The following is a 25351-nucleotide window of genomic DNA, read 5'->3' as shown; positions in this document are numbered from 1 at the left end:
ATACCTGTTGCTCTACTATATTCATTGTGTGTGTGTGTGTGTGTGTGTGTGTGTGTGTGTGTGTGTGTGTGTGTGTGTGTGTGTGTGTGTGTGTGTGTGTGTGTGTGTGTGTCTGCGCGCGCACTTAACCTTTTTTTAGTAAACATGAGACTACTGGAAAGAAAAATAAAACCGTGCGAGAGATCTATTCTTTTCAATCTCTCTCTCTCTCTCTCTCTCTCTCTCTCTCTCTCTCTCTCTCTCTCTCTCTCTCTCTCTCTCTCTCTCTCTCTCTCTCTCTCTCTCTCTCTCTCTCTCTCTCTCTCTCTCTCTCTCGCAATTCGCGCTACAGGATACACAATTTGCGGCGTCATATTATTCTTAGTACCTCGCTTCTGTAAATGCAACGGCGAGAGGTGGCGGCGGAGGAAAACTGGCTAGGAAGGCGAAGAATGAAGCAGGTCCAGGCTATCGAATCATTAAATCACTAAGAGATGAATGTTGCGAAGAAGTGATGTATTGCCCACCATAAATGTCAAGTGAACCAGAGGCGTTATCGAGACTAAAAAGAGAATGTTTCTTATTTTCATTTGTCTCTAACAACACAAGGAGACAATCACAGCCTGCCCTCTACAGACAAACTCTCTTCCTCCACACAGAACTACTTGCAACTAGACTAACTACTCATACATTCTTCATTCAAAATATAGAAATTTGAAAAAAAAAATGTTATTCCTATGCCATATTATGAGTCTCCTTTTAACTACATCAAGGTGTATGGGGACCGGCACCTCAGTAGCTCCTTTTTTTTTTTATCACAGTTAGTGTTGATCTTGGCCTGTATTCCCTCTTACTTAAAAAAAAAAGATAGGGAAAGTAGAAAAGCACAAACACTTGAGTATGAAGGAATCTAGCCAAAGATGAGGCAAAAAGAAAATAATGTTCACTTGTTCTTTTGTTAAAAAATATATACTAATCAAATTAAAAAGAAAATGTCTGAAAATTGGCTGTGTTACGTTATGCGTTGTTTTCGCCGATGAATAGAAACGCAATGTAATGTATTAATTATTATTTTATTTTGCCATGATTCGGTCGGAGCGTAAAGCAGTGTAGCGGTGACTCGCATATTATTGCAATACTAATGGAACTTGGATTAGATATGAATTGTTAGCGTAATAAAATGGAAGGGCTCATATTACATACGCTAAATAATTGGAAAAAAAGAGAGTGAATTGTTTAAAATAGTTTTGCATTGAAATCCTCTAAACGCTCTGGCTTATGTTGGTATTTCAAAGTAAGCAGTGATAAAAACGCTGAATTGCACTATTAGTTGCCACGCAAATAGATGGAAACAAACCTTTGAAAGTGTTATTTGACCATTCTTTAAACAACGCTCACATATCTGCTATTTTTCTCACGCTAACGTAAGTGACTGAAATTTTCATTCATTAATTTTTTTTTTTTTTTTTTTTAGATAAATAGATTAATTTCTTCATCAGGGGAAGCTTCGTTTTTTTTTTCCTTAAGTTCACGTTAGCATTACTTTGAGACAAGAGTTGGTGGCAAATCTCTCTTACTGCAAGAGCTGCTTTTGAAAAAAAAAAATAGCTGTAAAATTTATGACAAGTTCGCCTTTATTTTTTCTCACACTGTGACTAGAATCAGCGACGCAGAAAGAAAACGATCTTTTTTTCTAAAAAATAAAAATATTTTTCCTCCTATCGTGACTAGAATCAATTCCCTTCAAAACAAAAATTTCCGTTAAAAAAAAATCTATTCACGGAATTCTCATCCTATTTTTCAAATAAACAATTACCAGAACCACTTACGTTCAAAGAAAACGATATGTTTCTAAAACTTGTGAAATTCTCTCCTCCTTTCACATCATACCATGACTCGAATCAGTGGTGTTTAAAGCAAAGCACTTGAGGGGTGGGGCACGTGCCAGACAGGTGAAGCATTCTAATTATATTTAAGTGATGCACCTTGCAAGTCGCTAGATCTTTCACCCACGCATCGCTTTCATGCATAAGTAATGAAGTTTTTCCTTTTTTTTGGTAGAATAACTGAGGAAACAATTATTCTTATAGTATATAGTTTCAGGAAGTTGTTTTTGTAGTACGGTGAAATACTTGTAATTTGACTCTCCTACCCCTTGGACTGTTGGGTTTTGGTATTTGATGAAAAAAATGCAGAAATAAAAGAAAAACACATCTTAGATTCATTTATACTGAGTTTTAGTAAATTTGAACCTTGATTGTTTTCCTTCCCCTTTGTCTAGAGGGAGATAGATAGATAGATAGATAGATAGATAGATAGAGAGAGAGAGAGAGAGAGAGAGAGAGAGAGAGAGAGAGAGAGAGAGAGAGAGAGAGAGAGAGAGAGAGAGAGAGAGAGAGATGAACATAACGTGCTAAGCTAGAATATTTTTCTGTATTTTAGGAGATAAGTGAATACCTATATGGGAAAAAGTAAACAAGTTTTTGCTTGAAACTAAAGGAATTTTTATTTTCGCATTAGGTAAAATTGATTTGTGTAAGAGAATGACATTTTAGAGTGCTTCTTGTTACCCTGTCAAGTTGGAGAGTTAGGGAACTATGACAGTCATCTGCATAATATCACAAATGTTCCAAGAAAACGCATAAATCATATATGGTGGATTGTGTAGATAAAAGTCTATGGTGGATTGTTTAGATAAATGCCTATGGTGGATTATTTAGACATAAGCAGGAAGAGTTTGGACTTGACGACGCAGCTAATTCGTTTCCAAGAACACCATTCCCTTACAGAGAAGTTATCGCCGCGCACCTCACAAACTTCACACCGCATTCCTTGTCTGTTCAATCAGCGACATGTGATGGTGTCACCAAGACTTGCTTTCGCTACGCATTGAATTCTCCTCTGCAAATTGAGAGGCAATGGTAAAATGTCGACGAAATAGTTGTCCATGTCGAAGGGATGGCTGACATCGTGACATGGCTGAAAGGCTCATATTATTTAACTCATTGGAATTTAATTGAAAATGCCGCGTATTCCCGAACACTGTAGCTTGTGTGGTGGGTGGGCGAGGAATTTACACTCGCATAATAAATCCCTGCTAATCGGAATGCCATTACCTCGATAGTAAACAAGTTAGGACGAGAACCATTAATTGTGTGAGGGCGGCGAGAATGACCCATTATCCTTGTGTGCTCACCCGGCCGACGCTAACACGCTCCTTGGGCCTCTCGTCTGACAGGAGGCTGCGTCCTGGACACACAGATGGCGAGAGACGTTTAACATGACAATGGGAGCGACGAGGCCAGTCAGAGAAAGTTGAGGGCCAAGGAGGACAAGTAGGTCAGTCAGGTGGAGGGGTGGGACTCAAGATTATTGTGAGTAGTAGTGGTGGTGGTTAAATATTTCAAAGATTTATCCATTTATGGTTTAAAGTGTCAATCATAGTAAAAACTCCTGTGTGTGAGTGTATGTGTGGGTGTGGATGGTGTACATGATAAGATGATTATCACAGAAGCAGTTTTAAGATCATCCAAGACACTTCGGAGCGGAGTGTGGGCGGTGGCAGGGATATGTTTCACCTTGCGTCACGAAGCATCATCGTGACGTCATTGGGTGATGCTGGAAAAAGATTAATAGCTACTCTATCTGTTTTAATTATGTATAAGAGACCTAGAGAAAGATCGTGAAGGCAGAAGACAGAGTACATTAGCTGTGCCGGGTATCTATTAGCTCAAACAAGAGTTGTATACAGCATGAAATGCATCTAAGCTTAAGTTAGCAAACATTTTTTTTCTTCGTCTACAATCATGCTTGGTGAAGAAATTCAATCCCAATATTTAAAAAAAATACTTTTAAATCAATATTTTTTTTTAAATAACACTATTATTTTATTTTCCTTTTTCCTCATCAGTGAATATGATTTCAATATATGATTTCACATAGAGAAAAAAATACGTATCGTAATTCAATCTTTTAGTGGAGCTCTCTGGTGAACTCCTCTTAAGACAAAATTATTATGGTATTCTGTTCACATTTACTTTTCTCTTTTTCCTTGCAGGTGAGTACAAGTATCTTCTCCCCACCCCGTCGATAAGAGAAGCACACGTGGTCGGTACTAGAATGTGAGTACTTGTGGACAGAGGGTGTTGCCAGATTCGATGTCTGACGGTGTTTTTCTGTTAGTGAGACATAGTAATAATGAATGTAGAATTGAAACGGCAAGCACGAGAAGAACCTAATGATATGAGTAAACATCTTGAGTCCATGTCATATTTGCCATGGCTTTTTCAAGATTGATTCAGTGACGATTGCAAGAAAATTTTTCGAGTTTTATTTCTTTTCTTGTTTATTTCACCTTGAGTAGTGTGAAAGTAATCGATAACGTGTGAAGAAGGACAAGGAAAAGAATAGTTGTCCTGCTACCGTGTGTGTCTGTGTGTGTGTGTGTGTGTGTGTGTGTGTGTGTGTGTGTGTGTGTGTGTGTGTGTGTGTGTGTGTGTGTGTGTGTGTGTGTGTGTATTTGTGTGTCTTTGGATGTGCCAATCTCACGAATTCTCTCATAAATCGTTTTACATATGTATAGAAGCAAAATAAATAATAATAATGATAATAATAATAATAATAATAATAATAATAATAATAATAATGGTAAAAAAAAACTACTACAACATCAACAATAGCAATGGTAATAATACACAAAACAATAAAAAGAAAATAGAAAACTAAGTCAAACAACACTTCTTGAATAAACATTAGGAGATGAACCCAACCCGAAGAACGCAACAAGTCCAACAAGAGCAGGACTGGTTGCCTTACTCTTCTTGCAAGGGACTCAAGGGTAACGAAAACGAAGGGTAAGGAAAACGGAACTTCTCGGTAGCAAGGAGGCGCGAAGAAACACCACTCCAGAAAACATGACTTCCCGTTCCTCCTCATCCTCCTCTCGCACTTTTCCTTTCCGATGCTTAGGACGCTAGCTTCTTCTCGCTGTTGCCGGAAACATGAAGGGGGAAGAAGGTGGTGGGAAGACAGGGAGGGGGTGCAGCGTGTGGGTGTGAGAAGGAAAAAGAATGGCCGCAAGAGGGAAGGAAAGGTGCAGTTTATGAAGGCAAGGAGCTATATACAAGAAAGGAGTGACAGGGAAAGTAGGAACGGAGGATATTGGCTGTGAACGAGGAAGAGAAGAGTGAAGGAGTTGGTGATTCCGGTGGAAGTAATACATTTTTAACCGGGGTAAAAAAAGAATGATCGTTAAATGAAAGAGGAAAGAGAAAATATATGAGGAGTTACGTGAAAGAGAAAGGAAGTGGAGGTTTTAGGAAGAAGCGACTATGGAAAGACTTCAGAGAAATACGTTGTGGAGATGAGAACGACCGATAATGATGAAGAGAAAGGGAAAATGAAAGGGAGAGCTAGAAAAGAAGAAAAGGGAAAGATTGGACGAGAATAAGGGGAAGTATATGATGAAAGAGAGAAAAAAAATGCTGGATAATGGACGTGAGGATAGAGAAGAAGACATTTAAGAATATAATGCTAGTAATAAGAAGAACGTTATTTATCGAAAGATGATAAGGAAAAAAAAATGCAATAATTAGTAAATTCATGAACACTACCCGAGTTACATGGGAAAGGGGACAAGAGTTGAGAAGCGATGGAGGAAAAACTGGAAATCCGAAGATGGAAAAGATTAAGTTAAAGGGAATATTATGCACTAAAAAAAAAAAAAAACTACTTATGTATTTCTATATATCTATCAATTTCAAAAGTAAGATAAATTTTGTAATACTTCAAATTTTCTAGCTAAGCCAAAACCTAGCGCTGAAAACAAGATAGAAATCATCCGCAAAAAAATAAGTCGCGTAGTGTTCAGCAGAGAAATATTTTACTGGGGTGAGTAAAACATTAATCCAAATATGAAAAATGTGTATAGATAGAAATGTAGATAGATCGAGGGATGGATACAAATATTAATAGATGGACTGACGAATATGTAGACTGGTAAACATAAAGAACAGTATGTAGAAATGACAAAGAGAGAGAGAGAGAGAGAGAGAGAGAGAGAGAGAGAGAGAGAGAGAGAGAGAGAGAGAGAGAGAGAAAGAGAGAGAAAAGCACAACACATCCCCACATTTCAACTCATATTAAGAAGCGATTAAGACTTTTTTCATCAGGGGCTGGGAGACCACAAGCAAACCCAATAAAGTTTTCTTTTGTAAACTTTTTTATGAGGCAATACGATCACCTCTGAACTTTTCTTCCCGTGTTTCCCTTGACAATTTACTCTTCGCCAATGCGAAGTGAGGGAATATAACACCAGGCTTCCCTTTCTTTTATTCTTTTTTTTTTAACATTATCCTTTACAGCATTCTAGGTTTGCTTAGTTTTATCATAGGTATTAAGAACAACACCATTTTACTTCATTTCCATTAAATTCTGAAAGAGTCTTCATGGCAAATATTAAAATAGAGTCTTTTTAAATAATTTGGAGTACCCACCTATTCCTCTTCTGGTTACTGGTGTGTTTGGAAATTGTTCTTCTTTTGCCACGATCTAACAAATTCAATGTTGCGCACTGTATAAACTTAAGCATAATACTGAGCGTTAGCGGAAGCCATAGCACCATAAGGGCTAGCTAAGGAGATCTGGAAGTCGATAGAGCAGAGTATATTGATCTTTACCTAGCAATGTTTAATTGTACTTTCAAGGCATCTTGTGTTATCGAGAGTGAGAGAGCAGAATAAAATTAAAAGAATGTTGATTACTTTAAAAGGTTTGATTAATATAGATAAAAGATTAGTGAAAATAATAGCCAATGGTTTTTGAATAACATAGGAGAACGATAAATGAACAGAAATTTTAAAAGAGAACCAGAAAGAGAAAAGGAAATAGAAAAAGATGAAGAGACGAATACTAGAAAAATAATATCGTTTCAATACTAGGAAAAATACACGATAAACCAGTTAAGGAAAATATGTGGAAGGAACAGCAGTGACGAAAAGAAGGGAAGGAGAGACAGAAACAGAGGCAGGGAGAGGGAGTGAGTTGGAAGCGAGAGGCAGACAGGAAGGGACGCTGCGAGTGTTTAAATAATAATGTAAACTGAAGGCGAAGGGAGACGAGATATTGAACGAGAGAGAGAGAGAGAGAGAGAGAGAGAGAGAGAGAGAGAGAGAGAGAGAGAGAGAGAATTATGAAAGCATATTTTAAAATGGAAAAGGAAAAAGGAAATACGCAAAGATGTAACTATGAAAATATAAATTTATGTATACTGTTGAGGCTTACTACTTGAATGTGTGAATGTGTAGTCAGAGAGAGAGAGAGAGAGAGAGAGAGAGAGAGAGAGAGAGAGAGAGAGAGAGAGAGAGAGAGAGAGAGAGAGAGAGAGAGAGAGAGAGTCACCTTGAGGAGAGACCACTGAGGAGCCCCGGCAACAGTGAACATCGACCTAAGGGCACAAGTTGTTGATGTTGGTGGCAGTTCTTTTGTCAGTGTTGTTCGATACTCGTGTGGGGACTCATTACCATGGGCCATTAAGGGCTTAGGTTAGGACAGGCGGACAAAAAGAACGGTTAAGAGAGAGAGAGAGAGAGAGAGAGAGAGAGAGAGAGAGAGAGAGAGAGAGAGAGAGAGAGAGAGAGAGAGCGAGAGAGGCCTATGAAGATTGTGTGAGCATAAATAAAAAAGAGTTCTACTTTCTTGTCAAGTTTGTAATGGTCTAGTGTTCGTGTCACATTCGTGGTGACATAGAGAGACGTTCTGTAGTCCAGTTTACTTACGTAGTCTTCTACCACACAACGAGAGCAAGTCAGTGATTCAAAGCCCACTTCAAGACTGACGTGTGAGAAATCAGCGAACCGTTTCCGGACTTAAGAATGATAAAAAGTTATCATTTTTACCTTATGTTGAAAAGTTTCCTGTCCCTCCCATATTCGGCGGCAACACACACACACACACACACACACACACACACACACACACACACACACACACACACACACACACACACACACACACACACACACACACACACACACACACACACACACACACACTAACACACACCCACGTTTATCTCGTCTTGCATCTTAGTTATACTCTTTTCCTCCTCAATCTATCCTTCTCATCCCTTCAAATTGCACCTCATTTCAGCTTTCTTAACCTCTTCGGAACCACGAAAACAAAACAAGTAAATAAATGATCAAATGAATTAAAAAATAACGAAAAAAAAATAAATATAAACCAAAACGACGCGTGCATTTCAAAGCCTTCAAGAATTTATTCGAATAAGAGAATTTTAAAAGCCAAGAACATCGAAGTTTTATTGATTTGTGTCCCGTTTCCCCCTCAAAGGCGGCCGTGCGTGGGATTAGTTGGGTAATGGCCAGTGACCATTTGCATAAAGCCGCATCTGAACGCGTACCCGGCGGTTAACAAGTGTGTCTGTGCGAGGAGCGTTGCCATGGAGCCTGAACAGATGGAGGAAAGTTGAAATGAAGAACGAGGGACTGAAAAACGATGTCGAAGTTGGATGGCCGAACATGAAGAAGGGTCGAAAGAGGAGTGGATGGAAGAGAAAATTAGTGTGTCGTTGGGAAGAGGAGGAGGAGGAGGAGGAGGAAAAGAAGATGAAAAAGATGACGATGATGAAGAAGAAAAGAAGAAGAAGAAGAAAAAAAAGAAGAAGAAGAAGAAGAAGTAGGAAATGAAGAAAAGAAAGAAAAGAAGAAAAGGAAGAACAAGAAAAAGAAGAAAAAGAAGAAGAAGAAGAAGAAAAGGAACAATAAGAAGAAAAGGAGAAAAGAAGGAAATAAAAAAAAAGAGGAAAAATAAAAAAAAAAGAGAGGAAGGGAAAAGAAACGAAGAAGAAAAAAAAAACGAAACTTTAGAGAAGAATATAAAAAAGAGGGGGATGAAGAAGAGATACAAGAAGAAACATAAAAAAACTGAAGAAAAAGGGGAAGGAAAGAAAGAAGAAAAAATAAGAACTGTGGAGAACTAGTAATCATCATTGAGTGAGTATAAATAACATAAAGGAAAAGGGGAACATGTGACAAGAAATCATTTAAGTATAGAAAGCAATAAAAGTGAGACTAAACACGCGATACTAATACAAAAGAAGAGAGAGAGAGAGAGAGAGAGAGAGAGAGAGAGTAAACTAACCCCACAATCATAAACTTAACCTCTTCAGTACCAGGATGTGGTTTCATATTCCTTCTGTTTACTATTTGGTGAGTTTATACAGCTTCAGAAACATATGTGGGGATTAAACTAGTGAATATTCTGACCATTGATCATCTGACCACCATAGACCCTTCCTAATGTCAATAAAATCGTCTAATCACATCCAAAACTCTTGATAAAAATGCATCCCAGTACTGAAGGGCTTAAACAGACAACTATTAGAGGAGAGAAGACAGAGAGAGAACAATGCTGACGGGAGGTGAGAGATGGACTGAGAGCACTTAGCCAAGATGAGAGGAGGCTGTACACTCTCGAGAGGAGGTGACAGGCTGGCAGAAGGATATGGGGACTGAAGAGGGAAGGAGAGGTGGAGGAGCTGATCGAGTGTGGCAGGATGATTGGCAGTCCTTCATGCCATTGGTGCTTACTGTGACTGTGTGTGTGTGTGTGTGTGTGTGTGTGTGTGTGTGTGTGTGTGTGTGTGTGTGTGTGTGTGTGTGTGTGTGTGTGTGTGTGTGTGTGTGTGTGTGTGTGTGTGTGTGTGTGTGTGTTGTGTCTGTCTGTCTCTCTCTCTCTCTCTCTCTCTCTCTCTCTCTCTCTCTCTCTCTCTCTCTCTCTCTCTCTCTCTCTCTCTCTCTCTCTCTCTCTCTCTCTCTCTCTCTCTCTCTCTCTCTCTCTCTCTCTCTCTCTCTCTCTCTCTCTCTCTCTCTCTCTCTCTCTCTCTCTCTCTCTCTCTCTCTCTCTCTCTCTCTCTCTCTCTCTCTCTCTCTCTCATATCCCACTCCATGTCTGTGACTCCCACTCCGCGTTTCTACTTCCCACTACAGCCTCCTCCTTCTCTTCCTCCTCCTCTTCCTCCTCCCCCTTCTCCTTTTTCCTCCTTCTCTCCTTTTTCTTCCTTTTCAAGCCTCATTTTATCCCTTCACTCTGTCATTCTGCTCCTACCCTCATCTTTCCGTCCAATAGCCTTTCTTCTCCTCGTCCCCAGTCCACCATGACATTTCCCTCGGCTTCCTGCAGCCATACACATCCCACACCTTAGCGTTTTTCCCCGTCATTTCATATCTCGGTGACAATTTCGTCCAACTTTTCCAGCCCTCCTCCTTTTTCAGCTGTAGCCCTATGTTCTGTTCTGTCTAGTCTGTGTCCGCACTCGCTTGCTCTCGCTTTCTTTTGCTTTCTCTCGCTTTCTCTCTCTCTCTCTCTCTCTCTCTCTCTCTCTCTCTCTCTCTCTCTCTCTCTCTCTCTCTCTCTCTCTCTCTATCTATCTATCTATCTATCTATCTATCTATCTATCTATCTATCTATCTATCTATCTATCTATCTATCTATCTATCTATCTATCTAACTATCTTTCTCCTACTACACGTGTTCTGATGATGATGATTATGATGTGTGTGTGTGTGTGTGTGTGTGTGTGTTTAATGGTGCGTGTCTACCGTAGGATATTTCTTGCGTGAAGTTCCGTGGTGAAAGTTGCGATTGTTATAGTTTTGTTTTTGGGCTTCTGCATCGTTGTATTTCTAGGTGATAGAAGTAAAAGGGAATGGTAAATGCTGCATGTAAGAACAACACGTTTCTTGCTTCTTGTTGTGTTTCTAGCCTTGAAGAGTTTGCCTATTTCATTCATCATTTATATGTTGTTTGTACGTGTGCATGTAGTCAGAAGGTTGGTAAATGCTGGAAGTTACGTGATGTCTTACTATGTGTGTAATGTCTAATTGAAAGGTCACTGGAAAATTAGTTGCTTTGGTGTGGTGAATTTATTTGATGTATACTGTATGAATTATGTGATGTGTATATGTTTTCAGAAAAGTCCTAAATGGAAATGTTAAATGCAAAATTTCTGTCCATCCAAGTTTCTAGCTTCGAGGATCTATCATTAATCTTTTTATAGAAACTGGATTATGACAAGAAATCAATTAAAGAAGATTCGGATCAAGTTCTTATGCGCTTTATACTTTCGTAGGAAGCATTTTCAAAGACAACACACATGATTAATTTAAAACCCATACGTATCGTCTATATTGATGGTACATTTTCCTTATTCGTTTAATTAATCTTCGGTGTAATTATGAAAGCACTGTTAAAATCCAATAACTTTGTCTATAGCCTTTTAAAAATACTCGAAATAAGACGTCTAAAGTTTAAAGGTTAATTTACTTTTTTTTCATTTTTGCCAATGCTCATTTATAGAAAGTGTTTCTATTTTTCAGGTGAAGTCGTAGGTGTACATTTAGATAATTATGTTGTTTTTTCTTCTCAGCTGTTTCTCCTTCAGTTTATTTTTCAGTCAGTGGTAGCAAAATTTCCTTCTCACTTTTCTCCCTCTGTGTATCTTTTTCTTCTCTCTAACACCGACCTCTCTCCTGCTCACTCTCCATCCTCACTTATCCTCGGCCACCCCATCACAGACCCTCTGACTAGAAGGTCCCCCAGAAAGGATCACTTCGCTCCCTCCTCCAACCCTCGGTGTACTTTTATTGCCCCCCATCCCCTGTCTCGCTTCCCACTGCGTTCTGTGTGTGTGTGTGTGTGTGTGTGTGTGTGTGTGTGTGTGTGTGTGTGTGTGTGCGGTAATATACTGTTCTTGAGCTGAGTTATAAAAAAAAAGAAAAAAAAATGAACTTGGATGAACGACCGCAGTACCATTTTTCTCCATATTTATTTCCTACCCATCGTCTGGCCTTCATTTATCCTTCCTCCTTCTTTCTTTTCTTCTCCTCACTCTCCCTTCAACGCACAATCGACGTACTGTTCCCGTGTCACGAGTCCGAGGCAGCGAGTTATTTTTCCCTTCGGTTGAAACTATTCGAGCCAGAAAGTCTCTTCCCCTGCGCCTCTCTCAGCGTCCATCTCCAGCTTCTTTTCTCCCTCGCCGACCTCCAGCTGCGGTGTGAGTAAAGGATGTCGATTGTTTTATGGGTCTGTGTATCTGTTTTCGTTCCTCATGTGTTACCTTATCTGGACTTTAATACATAATTTCACTGTATTTCACTTCTTGTGATTTTTTGTGGTTTTATCTTTTCTTAACATTGCCGCAACTCAAGTAAAGGGAGGTCTCTTAAACACTCATCATATTTGCGGTCCATTTCCTTGCTGACTGCTTCCGTTTATGATGGTAGAGAGTTCTTTCTATGTTTTTTTTAGGTTTTACAACATATTATTACATTGCTCTCTAGATTACAACACATACAGAGAGAGGATTTATATAGATATTCCTCAGATCTACGATGCGTCATCCTTCTCATTCCTCTCTCTCTCTAAGTGTTACGCCCTCCATCAATACCTGGGTGGCTGGCTGGCTGGTTTTAGTGACTACCTAGCTCGTGTGAGTGGCAAATGTTTGGTCGGTCTCCTCTCACCTTCCCATCCCGCCTCCTTCTCTGCCATGACCTTCCTTCAGCATCTCTCACTCCCGCTCCTCGCCGTCCTTGTTGGCAGTGTGGGTAAAGGAAGGAGGGAGGGTCAGCCATACGTAATGGATCCTGTGAGGCTGGCTGGCTTGGGTTATTGATCCGTCAGGGTGGTGAGACTGGTGGGTGTCCTGTGTTTGAGTTCGATACTTCTTGGCTGCCTCTCACTACCTCTCTCCTCTAAACTACTGGCATTTCCTCCTCTGTCTTTCTCTCTCCCTCTACCTCTCTAACTCTCCCAATTTCTAAAACTTTGATTATATATTTTTTTTCCGGTTCTCTCCGGTTACCATTTCTTTCCATCTCTGTTCTCCTGTTTCCTTTCACTCTCCCCACCTATATATATCGTTCCACCTAATGTCTCTTTGTTATGTTCTGCCCCATACACCCTTTTGATGTGCGTCTGCCTTTGTCCCTGGGTTTGAGTGACGCGGGTGTTATGTACTCGTATGTATGGATTTTGTGGCGCTTGGGTGATTTTTCCAGGTTCCTTCATTCCTTCACCCCTTTACTGCCTGCATGCCTGCCTCTCCTCATGTTCCTTATTCCTGTTTGTGGTTATGTATGATGATGTATTTTTTGTTTCTTCTTTTTCTTTTTCTTCATGTTCTTGTTCTTGTTCCTCTTGTTCTTCTTCTTGTTCTTGCTCTTCATCTTCTTCTTCTTCTTCTTCTTCTTCTTCTTCTTCTTCTTCTTCTTCTTCTTCTTCTTCTTCTTCTTCTTCTTCTTCTTCTTCTTCTTCTTCTTCTTCTTCTTCTTCTTCTTCTTCTTCTTTTTCTTTTTCTTCTTCTTTTTCTACATCTCTATTTTTTGTGTGTTTTGGTCTAAGAATCATGTTTTCTTTCTATTTTCTTTTTTTCTTTTACTCAAGGTTTATGTAAGTTTCTCTCGATTTATTTTCCATCTTGTATGTTTCTTGGTATTTTGATTCACGAATATCCTGTTATTTTTCTTACTTTTCCTCCGTTAACTTCTTTTGTTTTATGTTTTTTTTTTTAAGGTTTTCTCTTCTTACTTTACTCTTGCTTTTATCTAAGTTTCTCTCGCTTTATTTTTTTTTTTTTTTTTTTGCTTGTTTCTCAGTGTTTTTCTTTACTCATGTCCTGATGTTTCCTTTTTCATTTTCCATTTTGTTTAATTTCTTCGATGCTTCATACATTTTTTTTTCTATCTTATGTCTGTAATGAATTCGTTTATCTTATTTTTTTTATCATTTTTCTTTATTTTTTCTGTGTGTGTGTGTGTGTGTGTGTGTGTGTGTGTGTGTGTGTGTGTGTGTGTGTGTGTGTGTGTGTGTGTGTAGGTGTGTCTGTCTATCTGTACCTTGACTCTAATTTACGAATAGTTAACTTTTACCTTCTTTTCCATTCTTTTGTTGGGAACGTTCAGTGTGGGTTTATCTCTCTCTCTCTCTCTCTCTCTCTCTCTCTCTCTCTCTCTCTCTCTCTCTCTCTCTCTCTCTCTCTCTCTCTCTCTCTCTCTCTCTCTCTCTCTCTCTCTCTCTCTCTCTCTCTCTCTCTCTCTCTCTCTCTCTCTCTCTCTCTCTCTCTCTCTCTCTCTCTCTCTCTCTCTCTCTCTCTCTCTCTCTCTCTCTCTCTCTCTCTCTCTCTCTCTCTCTCTCTCTCTCTCTCTCTCTCTGGCAGTATTTTAGAGACCGTTGTTATGGCGGAGATTATGACCACGACTCCTGCTGTGGGATGGCAGTGTTTTTGTTGTTTCCTCATCGTGTTGGGGAAATCCTGGTGACTTGCCGGAAAACTTTAGTACATCGGTCTAAGCTACAATAATCTTGATAGCTGGTTTTATAGCATCGCCTTGTATCTAAATCTCATGAGCACTAAAGGTGGATTGGCAGTGGTGGTGGTAGTGGTGGTGAAGGAGGTAACCAGTCTTAATGGAACTTATTTTTTCATGGAAGTAAACAGAATGTAGCCATCCAATGAATGTAGTAGATGGAAACTCAGGTATTGTGTAAAGACTGAAAGCAAAGTATCAGATTGATATATGAAAAGGAAAGTGTAGATGAGAAGACAAATTGATGTATACAGATAGATGTACAAATAGATGCATAGAGGCTTCCATATATCATCAAATACATAATATATATATATAAAGAAATATAGGTAGAACTAGTAAATATGTGGTAGATGTACTGGTACACTATAAAAAATTAACAGTTTTACCAGTTTCAGTCTCATAATGAAGATGACCACTGAGCGCCTCATAGCATCCAATCAATCAAAATACATCAAAGAGAGAGAGAAAACAAACAAGAATATGACACGCTTTCTTAAAATATACCTCGCTTAACAACGAAAACACTCCCAAATTTACCACTTCCCCCTTTCAGACCAACAGAACCTAAGAACGAAGAAAGAAACACAAAAAAACCCATGCAGATAAACACAATAACCTTGAACAGACAAGACACCAAGGAATCTCGAAATCTTCCCGGGTGTCTCGTCCGCAGCACACCTTGAATCCCTGTGGCAGATATGCTCGTGTCTGGTTTACGAGGTTTGCCGGAGTGTAAGGGACGCAGCTGCCCGGCACTCTGGTCACAGGCAAGTGGGAGGTGCGTGTTGGGGAGGGACACGTCAAGAAGAGAAGAAAAGGGAGAGGGAGTGTAGCAGAAGAAAGGGAGAAGCAGGCCGTGGAAGTGTGATGGAAACGAGAGAGGGAAGGCCGTGATAAAAATGATACATTCTTTTTCAGTGTGAGTCATGATGGGAGAGGAAGAATGAAAGACTAGATACTAAAAGGAATAATGAGAGAGAGAGAGAGAGAGAGAGAGAGAGAGAGAGAGAGAGAGAGAGAGAGAGAGAGAGAGAGAGAGAGAGAGAGAGAGAGAGAGAGAGAGAGAGAGAGAGAGAGAGAGAGAGAGAGAGAGAGAGAGAGAGAGAGAATCAAATGAGTTTTAATGATAACTTTTTTTTACGTAGTCTATTGAATTCACCCGAGTGCATAAAGGAAGGAATGCATTCATGAACGAAATAAAATTGGTAATGAAACTTCAAAGCGTCTTTCACGATCAACTGCTGCCCGCTAATGAATAACAAAGGCATGCATTGGTTCATGTACACACACACACACACACACACACACACACACACACACACACACACACACACACACACACACACACACACACACACACACACACACACACATAATTAAAGCCTTCCCTTTCTATGTCCCCTTTCTCTAGCAATGGTCACCTTTCAGTTCTCAGCTTTCCCTACCTATAGTCTCCCGCCAGCCAGTTTCACGCCTCTAGTTTGTCGCTACGAGACCTATATTCTGCAACGCTTTGTTCTCTCACCATTATTGCTTTCTATAGACTCCAGTTGAATATAGTTGTGTTTTAGTGATTCTGGTGATAGATTGGCAAGGTTTCTAGTTTATTAAAAGGAGAAACTGTCTTAAAAACCTGGCTAGTTGTCTCTGTGGCCTTGGAAGATTGTCGTAAAGAGAAGGAAGGCGTTTCTGAATACGGGCGGAAGTCTCACCCACCGTTATGTTCTCTGTTCTCTGGTAGTTTTTTGACGCTGTAAGTGGATGTGATGAAATCTTTTGCTGAAAGTGAATCTTTTGTTTCTTGAATATATTTTGATATCTTCAGAAAATCATAACGTTAAATTTTTGCCTCTTAGTTCTTGAAATTTTGTTGTATTTGAGTGTGTTTTTTTGTTATATGATTTATTCATAAAGACACTTTTAAAATTGGAATTATTTTTTGTCTTTTCTTTTTCCTCGCAATGAATCTCTTTTTAATACATTACCCTACACGTTAATTGATATCTTAACTTTGGATTCTGCTACGTTTCATTATATTCAACGCCTTCTCTATATTCACTGTACATTAATTGGCGTCATAGTTTAAATTTTTTATTACATATCATAATATCTGAAAATGTTAACCTAGTGATGGGTTGCGAGAGGACGAGAGGGCGAGGGTGATGGGGGCGAGAGGGTGATGGGGCGAGGGGGCAATCTCTCGTATTCACCTCCCCGTCTCCTTTTGGTCCAGCCTCCTTGATAAATGGCTGCGGCTCAGGAGGTGTCCTTTTTTGGCGCGGCCCGGGAAAGAAATGGACCGCTACTGTGTGTAAGGGAGCCGGTCCGAGAGGCAAGGATATATATCTTACATCCTGTCTGGAGTATTAATATCGCTTCCCATTTACTTTGATGACTTGTGATTACTCTTTTTTGATCTCGTATATGATCGTTTGCTTTTATCGTTGTTTTTATTGCCTTGTTCTTCTCCTCCTCATCATCATCGTCTTCATCCTCTGCCTCTTCTTATCTCTCCTCCTCCTCCTCCTCCTCCTCCTCCTCCTCCTCCTCCTCCTCCTCCTTCTGTAAGCCGTCATATTCGCAGAAGCTCGTCGTTCCCTTCCTCTTTAATTTTCTCTCGTGTCGCGCAGACGTGCAGGCTTCGGTCACCGCCGCCCGGACGATCCTCACGAGGCAGGTCCACTTTATCAGCCACCATCAGCCCACTCATTCACTCCCAGGCTTCCTCCCTTTCTCCCTCCCTCCTTCCCTCACTCACTCACTCACTCCCAGATGCCCTCCCTTCCTCACTCACTCACTCCCACACTCAGAGATTCCCTCCCTCACTCACGCACTCACTCACTCACTCGTTCTTCAGATGTGGTCATATCGTTTAGCACCTCACATCTCTATCATCACTATTTTTTACTCTTTTCATCGTTGTTGTTCTAATTCTCGTTTTCATCTTTATCGTTGACTTCCTCCTCTTCCTTTCCTTCCTCCTCCTCCTCCTCCTCCTCCTCCTCCTCCTCCTCCTCTTCATCCTCTATCTCATGTTCAGGTTGTAAGAAAGAGATGGGCAACGGCGCCATTCGAACACCAGTGTCTTTTTTCTACCTGCTGGAGGCTTTGTGGGTCGTGCCGCCTCTCAGCCTGCGCGTCGCCAGAGCCCACGCCACGCTGGCTGGCTCCAGGCTTTGAAACATGAACTTTCTTAATACGAGTCAAATGTGATGAAGTGGCTACTCAACGCAGGGATAACGTTCGTTGTTTCATCTAAATAGATATGAGGTGAAATTAACTAATCCCTTTAGCATCACACGTTTTCATATTCATTCTGCTTATTATTTAATGAATTTATACTTCAGAAACTCATATTGGGGATTAGAATAGTGAAGACTGTAGCCAATAAACTTCTGACCTCCATAGACCCTTCCTAATGACAATTGAAAATGCCAAATAGTACACAAATCTCAAGATAGAAATGTATCCCAGTATTAAAGGAGCTAATGTTTTGTTTATCTAATTTCTTGGTTTTCTGACAGTAGGAATTAAAACCTTTTACTTGTTCCTTTTCTGATGAACATTTACTGATCTCTTTTATTATATCATATGAAGTAATAAGCATATTTAGCAAACATATAATGATTTTAATATATGTCCCTAGTTTCACCTCGAATATGTGTCGTTTCCTTTTCTAATGTAAAGTATTTTGAAGGAGAGAATTGGATAAAACAGGAAAGAAAGACGTCATTGATGTGAGTGAGACAACACGTACAACTTATTTGGGTTTTGTCTCTTCCTTTTAAATATCGCATGTATTTTCCATTTAGGGAGGCGGTGGCGTAGTGGGTAAGGTGGTGAGCGTGGGATTGGACAGACTTCAACATGCGTAGGTTCGAATCCCACCACGTACAGCCTTAAACACTCAGCCATTTGTCGAGTGGTTTAAAGTTACCTACATGTCACCAAGATACCCAGGTTCTAGGTGGTTACACCCAAGATGAACTTGGGTGGTGATATGGGTCCTAATATGGGTACCACTAGAAATAAAATTGCCTGTGCCACTAATGGGCGGAAGCTGAACAGCGCTTCCTACACACTCTTCAAGTGAGCCTACAGGCGCTATAGGCCTTACCGTAAAAGAAAAAAATCTCAGTTTATATTAGCAACACTTTATTTATAGATACACTCTTAATTCTTCTGATAATAGATTTTCTTTTCTATAAAATCGTATTGGTATTGTCATTCATCCTTATCACTATACTTACAATAACGAACTCCATAAGAAAGCATTGGTTTACTTTTTAGTTCTTTGAGACGAAGAACAATGACATTAAGGGAGAATGTGCGAAATGGACAGCTAAGTCATATCTAGGATTCTGAAAGACGCAGGAACAGAAATCTTTAGTGCCCTGACTTCCCGTCCACATCAGGAAGCATTCAAGTAGATGATATAGTTAGACAGTTCCGCTGATTTAACATGTCTTGAACTCCTTTGTCTCCCCTCATCTGGAAGCAAACTGCCGCATTAATATGAAACAAAAGGACGATCATATTTTTCGGTGAGAAACAAACCGTCAGCGTTTGCAAACATCACACGCTTCCATTGTGTTCTGTCACGCGCATCCTCTCCAATAACCATCCCTTTCCGATATTCCATCAACACCGCGTGGCAAGAGTTTTCTGATTTATTTATTTACTTTTTCGATAACAGTTCTGGAGTCCCGGTCTTGGTCTGCAGTGACTTACGTACACTCTCATAATGAACAGAGCACTTAACTTGATATGTAGCTAGCCGGCCGTGTGCGTGTGTGTGCAACTGAGGCAAAATATAATTACAAGCAAAGTGCCGCATTCCAAATTTAAATCTTGATTCCCTTTGCCACCAAGACGTGACTGACCACCTTTACCAGCCAGGGAGGAAGGGAGGAAGGGAAGGGAAGTGCTCGAGACCAGAACATAAAACGAAAGGAAATGTGAAAGAAAAAAAGTAAGTAAGGAGAGGAGAAAAGGTGGTGAGAAAATGAACCTGGAAAAGAGAGGAAGGAAAAGATTAAGTCTAAAGGGTTTATTAGCTCTCCATGTGATCCTTTTATGCCTTGTGGACTTCACGGGATTAGCTGTTGACGCTCATCCTCCCGTGGTCTGCTTAGAACTTCTGCGGCGTGCTGTGAGTTCTGTGAGGCATGGTCGTCTGTCTCTCTCGCTGCGGTGTTGTGCTGATGACTTTTACCGTCACCTTGTTTTATTTACTTCTTTTATGAAGGGGAGGGACAAAAGTACAATATCATAGGGAAGTCAATATCCCTTAAAAATTGCTGTTCCCGCCACCTACTACCCAACGGAAGGTGTTAGGTAAAAATGAGCATTGGTTATCCATTGAAAGTGTTGTCGACTTATCTGCATTAAAGGTATTATTGACTTAATTTGGCACGTTGTTGCCTTGTTCATAGTGTTGTTTGAGCGCTGTTGTGTTGCCTTGCTTACTTAGACGTTTATATACTTAATACTGACTTTTTTTTGTCATCTTTTCGGTACAAACTTGTTAAAAGAAAAAAACACTATTGCAAAGCGAAAACTGAGCTGTAAGAGAACGAGGGAACGAAGGAAAAGATTAGTGTAAGTGAAGCAAGAAGAAGCAGAAAAAAGGGAAGGGTGCACTGGGGAGGAAGTGATGTGCAAAGGAGAGAGAGAGAGAGAGAGAGAGAGAGAGAGAGAGAGAGAGAGAGAGAGAGAGAGAGAGAACAAAATAAGTTAGTTCTTGATCCAGGCTGCCCTCTAGATGACGTGAGCAAAGAGACACAATTAAAAAAAATTCACCTTCTTGATCCAGGCTGAAAGACTCTAAGATGACGTGAGCAAAGAGACACAATTAAGAAAAGTCACTCGTTAGAAATATAAAGATATGAGAAACTGGAAGACTTAAAGAAAATTTCATTCTAAATACGTGTTGAGTACAAGGTAATGAAATGTTAGTGATATATAAGAGTAAAGTTTCGAGTGTAAGATATAAATGATGAGCATACTACTAGGAAAGGGAAATAAAGTTTAAGGAAGACCATTTAGATAGGAGGTAGGATGGGGAAGATCAATATTAAGTAAGGGAGTAATAATAGATGTAATGGTGTTTATAATGATAAAGTGATAGAAATGACGTTGTTAAGAAGAAGAAACAAGGAAAAAGAAGGGAAAGAAGAAGTAAAAGAAGAAGAAATTGAAGAAAGATGAGAAAACGAAAAGGAAGAAGTTGAAGAAAGAGGAGAAGAAGGGGATAAGAAGAAAAAAAGCTAAAAAGGGAAAAAAGATAGGAGAGAAGAATAGATAGAAGACGGAGAAATAGAAGATGGAGAAAATGATAAATGGTGAGAAGGAGGAAAGAAGAAAAAAAAGAACAAAAAGGGAGAGAAGAATAGATAGAAGACGGAGAAATAGAAGATAAAGAAAATGATGAATGGTGAGAAGAAAGAGGAGGAAAAAGAATATATATACATACGAAACAGAAGGAGAAAATTACAAAGCAGGATGAACCGACGAGTTAGTTGGTTAATTGAGTCGGGTGACAAATGTTTGGCATTGCAACAACGGACAAAACAATGAAACAGAACACAAGAACAACAGTGAAATAGGAACACGAACATTAAATAAAAAAAAAAAACATAAAGAGACGATGAAAGAAAAAGATGAACAAGATGAGGAGAAAGCGAAGGTATTAAGCCCCCAAAAACTTTGTTATAATAAAAAAAAGATGGAAAAAAATGGAAAAAAGAAATGAACAAGATGAGGAGGAAGCGAAGGTGGAAGAGCAGCAGGATGAGAACGAGGAAGAGAAGGAGGAAAAAGAGGAGGAAGAGCAGAAGGTGGAGGAAGAGAGTGGATGATGGAAAAAAATGGAAAAAAAGAGATGAACAAGATGAAGAGTAAGCGAAGGTGAAAGAGCAGCAGGAGGAGGAGGAGGAGGAGGAGGAGGAGGAGGAGAGTGGTCGATGGAAAAAATGGAAAAAATGAGATGAACAAGATGAGGAGGAAGCGAAAGTGGGAGAGCAGCAGGATGAAAAAGAGGAGGAGGAGGAAGAGGAGAAAGAGGAGGAGGAGGAGAAAGAAGAGGAGGAGGAGGAGGTGGAGGAGGAGAGTGGACGATGGAAAAAAAGAGATGAACAAGATGAAGAGGAAACGAAGGTGAACGAGCAGCAGGATGAGAAAGAGGAGGAGGAGGAGGAGGAGGAGAAGAGAAGGAGGAGGTGAAAGAGGAGGTGGAGGAGGAGAAGGAGAGTGAAGCAGTGGAATGACCCGCGCATTCGTAACCCCTGACCTTTGCTCGGCCCCTCCCACAGCAGCCCAGAAAATAAACAAAGCTCTCAGCCGGAGACACCTCGACACCTCGACGCAATCTTCCTCCCTCCTCCTGAACGCTTCTTTTCATTCCTCTCGCCCTCTTTTCTTCCCTTCCCTTATCCTTCTTTACCTCCTTCTCTTCCGCCCTCCGTTCCTCCTTCCTTGCAGTTCTTCTTTCCTATATCGTCTTTATTTATTTACTTTTTTTTCTCTCTCTTTTCTTCCCTTCCCCATTCATCCAAACCGTTTTCTTTACCACCTTCTCTTCCTCCCTCCGTTCCTCCTTTCCTTGCAGTTCTCCTTTCCTATCTCGTCTTTATTTATTTGTTTATTTTATTTTGTTCTCGTTTTTTTCTTTTCTTCCTTTCCCTTCTCTTCCCCCAAACCGTTTTCTTTACGTCCTTCTCTTCCGCCCTTCGTTCCTCCTTTCATGCAGTTCTCCTTTCCTATTCCGTCTTTATTTACTTCTTTTATTGTATGCTTTATTTTATTTCGCTAGCCTTTTCTTTTTCTTCCCTTTTCTTCTTCTCCCTTAACCGTTTCCTTTTCCTCTTCCTCGTCCACCCTCCGTTCTAGTTCCCCTTGCAGTTTTCCTCTCCTATTCTGCCTTTATTTATTTATTTATTCATTTTACTATAGACTTCCTTTTTATTTCGTTCGTCTTATTTTCTTTCCCTTTTACTTCTCGCTACCATGCGTTTTCATTTTTTCTTACTTCCTTTTTTTCCCATACTGCCTTTTTCTTTACTGAATGTCTCTTTTTCATTCTTCTTGCTTTATTTCTTCTTCACTTCCTTTATCCTCCTTCGTTTTTCCTAAGTTCATTCCTACCTAGTCTACGTCCCTTTCTCTCTCTCTCTCTCCTACGTGTCTCCTATTTCCTTTCTTCCTCCTTTGTTCATCCCATTTGTTTGTTCATATGATCTCTGTTCTCTCTGTCCTATTTTTTTTTTCTATGTTCCATCTTCCTTCCGCCACTTCCCTTAGTCTTCCCTGACGTCAGTTCTCATGCCACTCGTGTTTGATGTCAATATATTCTTTCTTTCCGTTTGGAAGTTGATCTGTTCACTTCTTTTTTACAGGTTTTCTTTTCAGAGTGAAATTGAATCGTTCTCTCTCTCTCTCTCTCTCTCTCTCTCTCTCTCTCTCTCTCTCTCTCTCTCTCTCTCTCTCTCTCTCTCTCTCTCTCTCTCTCTCTCTCTCTCTCTCTCTCTCTCTCTCTCTCTCTCTCTCTCTCTCTCTCTCTCTCTCTCTCTCTCTCTCTCTCTCTCTCTCTCTCTCTCTCTCTCTCTCTCTCTCTCTCTCTTCTCCATGGTGGAAGCACGTCTGGGGAGGGAATGGTGGTGCCGCCGTTCTTATCAAGGAGCACCTGAGCCCAGTTGTGTGTGTGTGTTTGTGTGTATTGCTAGAGACAGGGAGCACAGGCTGGATGTTGCTGGTGGGACTGGCTAACACACACACACACACACACACACACACACACACACACACACACACACACACACACACACACACACACACACACACACACACACACACACACACACACACACACACACACACACACTAAAAGGTTTGAAAAAAAATTGTATGCTATAATTCTCTCAAGTTCTATGAATTCGTGAAAAATCTTCTCCTTCATGATTGCAATAACGTTAAATGTGTCTGGAGACGTGTGTGTGTGTGTGTGTGTGTGTGTGTGTGTGAGAGAGAGAGAGAGAGAGAGAGAGAGAGAGAGAGAGAAACTCATATTTGTTTTGTCTTCCTCAGGTATATGGTATAAACACATCAGATATATGACATGGGTTTATGTCACTTATAAACACGTTTTTTGCCAAAGAGCGCGGGATATAAATCATTGCAGCAAACAGCTTTCCTTTTCATGATGTGTACGTTGCTGTTTGCGAGCAAAGAGACATAATTTCAAAAGAGATGAATATTTTTATCACTTGCAAAACGAAGAAAACAAAACGAATGAGTAAGTAAAATGATAGCGGAAACAAGTAATGGAGAACAGTAATAGATAGAGAAGCATAATATGAACGACTGTTTGTGATCTAGTAAAGGAACACCACCACTACCACCACCATTACCATTATCAATACCATTCATTACCTCAGCCATTACCACTACCATTTATAACAACAAACATATCACCACCATCAAAAGAGAACACTGATAGCAACAACCATAACTTCTAGAACAACAACAACGACGAGAACAACACCTACAACCACAACATTAAACAAACGTACATCCTGCTTATCAACACACCGCCATCTACCAAACAAACTCACATTACTACACATCCATTACTTTCAACATTGTTTTTCCACGTCACCTCCGCATGACTCGTGTAGCTTAGCGGGAATCTGGAGTGGGGAGGGAGGGCACGTGACTGTAAGGCTCAGGATGACTTGTTTTGAAGGTCTGGTAATCTCTGGGGAGGAAGGAAACTGTGGAACTGAGCTCTCTGGATCCGCACACGCGCAATGGCTTTCTCAGGCTTCACCCGATTCTGTGCGGTGCGTCACGGTGTTGGTGTCATCTCCTGGAGGCGCGGCCTTGACCTTTGTCATCTAAATTACAGTGCCGCTCTGCTGAGGAATGCCACACGACTCCCAGGGTCCCGGAATGTGGTCCAGAGGTGTAGTGGTATCGTATTAACTTCTTCAGTACTAGGACACATTTTTACTACGAATTTAGTGTGATTAGACGATTTTATTGACATTACGAAGAGTCTATGAAGGTCAGAAGGTTAACGGCCAGAGTCTTTACTATTTTAATCCCCACATAAGTTATTGAAGCTGTATAAAATCTCCAAATAGTAACCAGAATGAGTATGGAAACACGTCATGGTATTCCTCGGCTTTCCTTGTGTGTTTTCTGTCATGTACCGTTTCGTAGTATGTTAACGCGTAATTGCGGCGCCTTTTGTATGATTAACGTTATTATATTTTTTCTTTGATTTTTTTTTATGTCTTTAGATATTTTGTTTGTGGTAAACTCTTTCTCTTTTGCTTCCAGTCAACAAAGCAATGGTATGTTTGCCCTTTAACGAAGTGTCTCTGTGATCGTATGCCAATGAATATTTCGTTTCATTAATACTAAATGATCTTGATTATCACTGAAAGGCATAAACAAATGTCATCAAACGGCCTTCACTATTTGACCACACTTGTTACTGGTATCTTTTAAAATCAAAACTACTATTTATACAGGTTCTTATTTATCACAATTAGCAATAAAGAAGAAATCAATCAATCTACAGTTATCATTGAACTGTGCACTACTTCAATACACTTGCTAACATGCGCCACGTAGCTGCTTCAGTCTAGTCTACAAATCCATCTTCTGTAGAACTATTTACTGCGCTGCTGGTCTTCTCCGGCTTTTGTTTTGGTACTCAGGTAAATATTTAGGATCTCACATCGCTAAACGCTACTTTGTCACTTCCGCTTCAGTCATCACCTACCCTTACTCCTCCTTCTCCTCCTCCTCTTCTTCTTTTTCTAGTTTTCTTCCCAATACGCAGGAAAGAAAGACGAAAAATAAATATATGTTTTTTGAGTTAAGATATTCAAAGTTTAGAAGCAAAATAAAGAGGTAAATTAGACTCCCAGAAATAACTTTACCAGAATAGGTGTTCCTGGCACAACATATAT

The 25351-nt window shown here is 40.1% G+C and overlaps 1 protein-coding gene across 1 annotated transcript in view; it reads right to left on the bottom strand.

Annotated features, from left to right (window-relative positions):
• Nucleotides 1-25351, bottom strand: part of LOC123505141 (small conductance calcium-activated potassium channel protein-like) — a 746606-nt gene that overhangs the window by 203272 nt on the left and 517983 nt on the right.

This window comes from Portunus trituberculatus, chromosome 17 (genome assembly GCF_017591435.1).
Source record: "Portunus trituberculatus isolate SZX2019 chromosome 17, ASM1759143v1, whole genome shotgun sequence".
Classification (NCBI taxonomy): Eukaryota; Metazoa; Arthropoda; class Malacostraca; order Decapoda; family Portunidae; genus Portunus; species Portunus trituberculatus.
The sequence above is the reverse complement of the archived record's forward strand: the minus strand, read 5'-3'. Positions and strand labels throughout refer to the sequence as shown.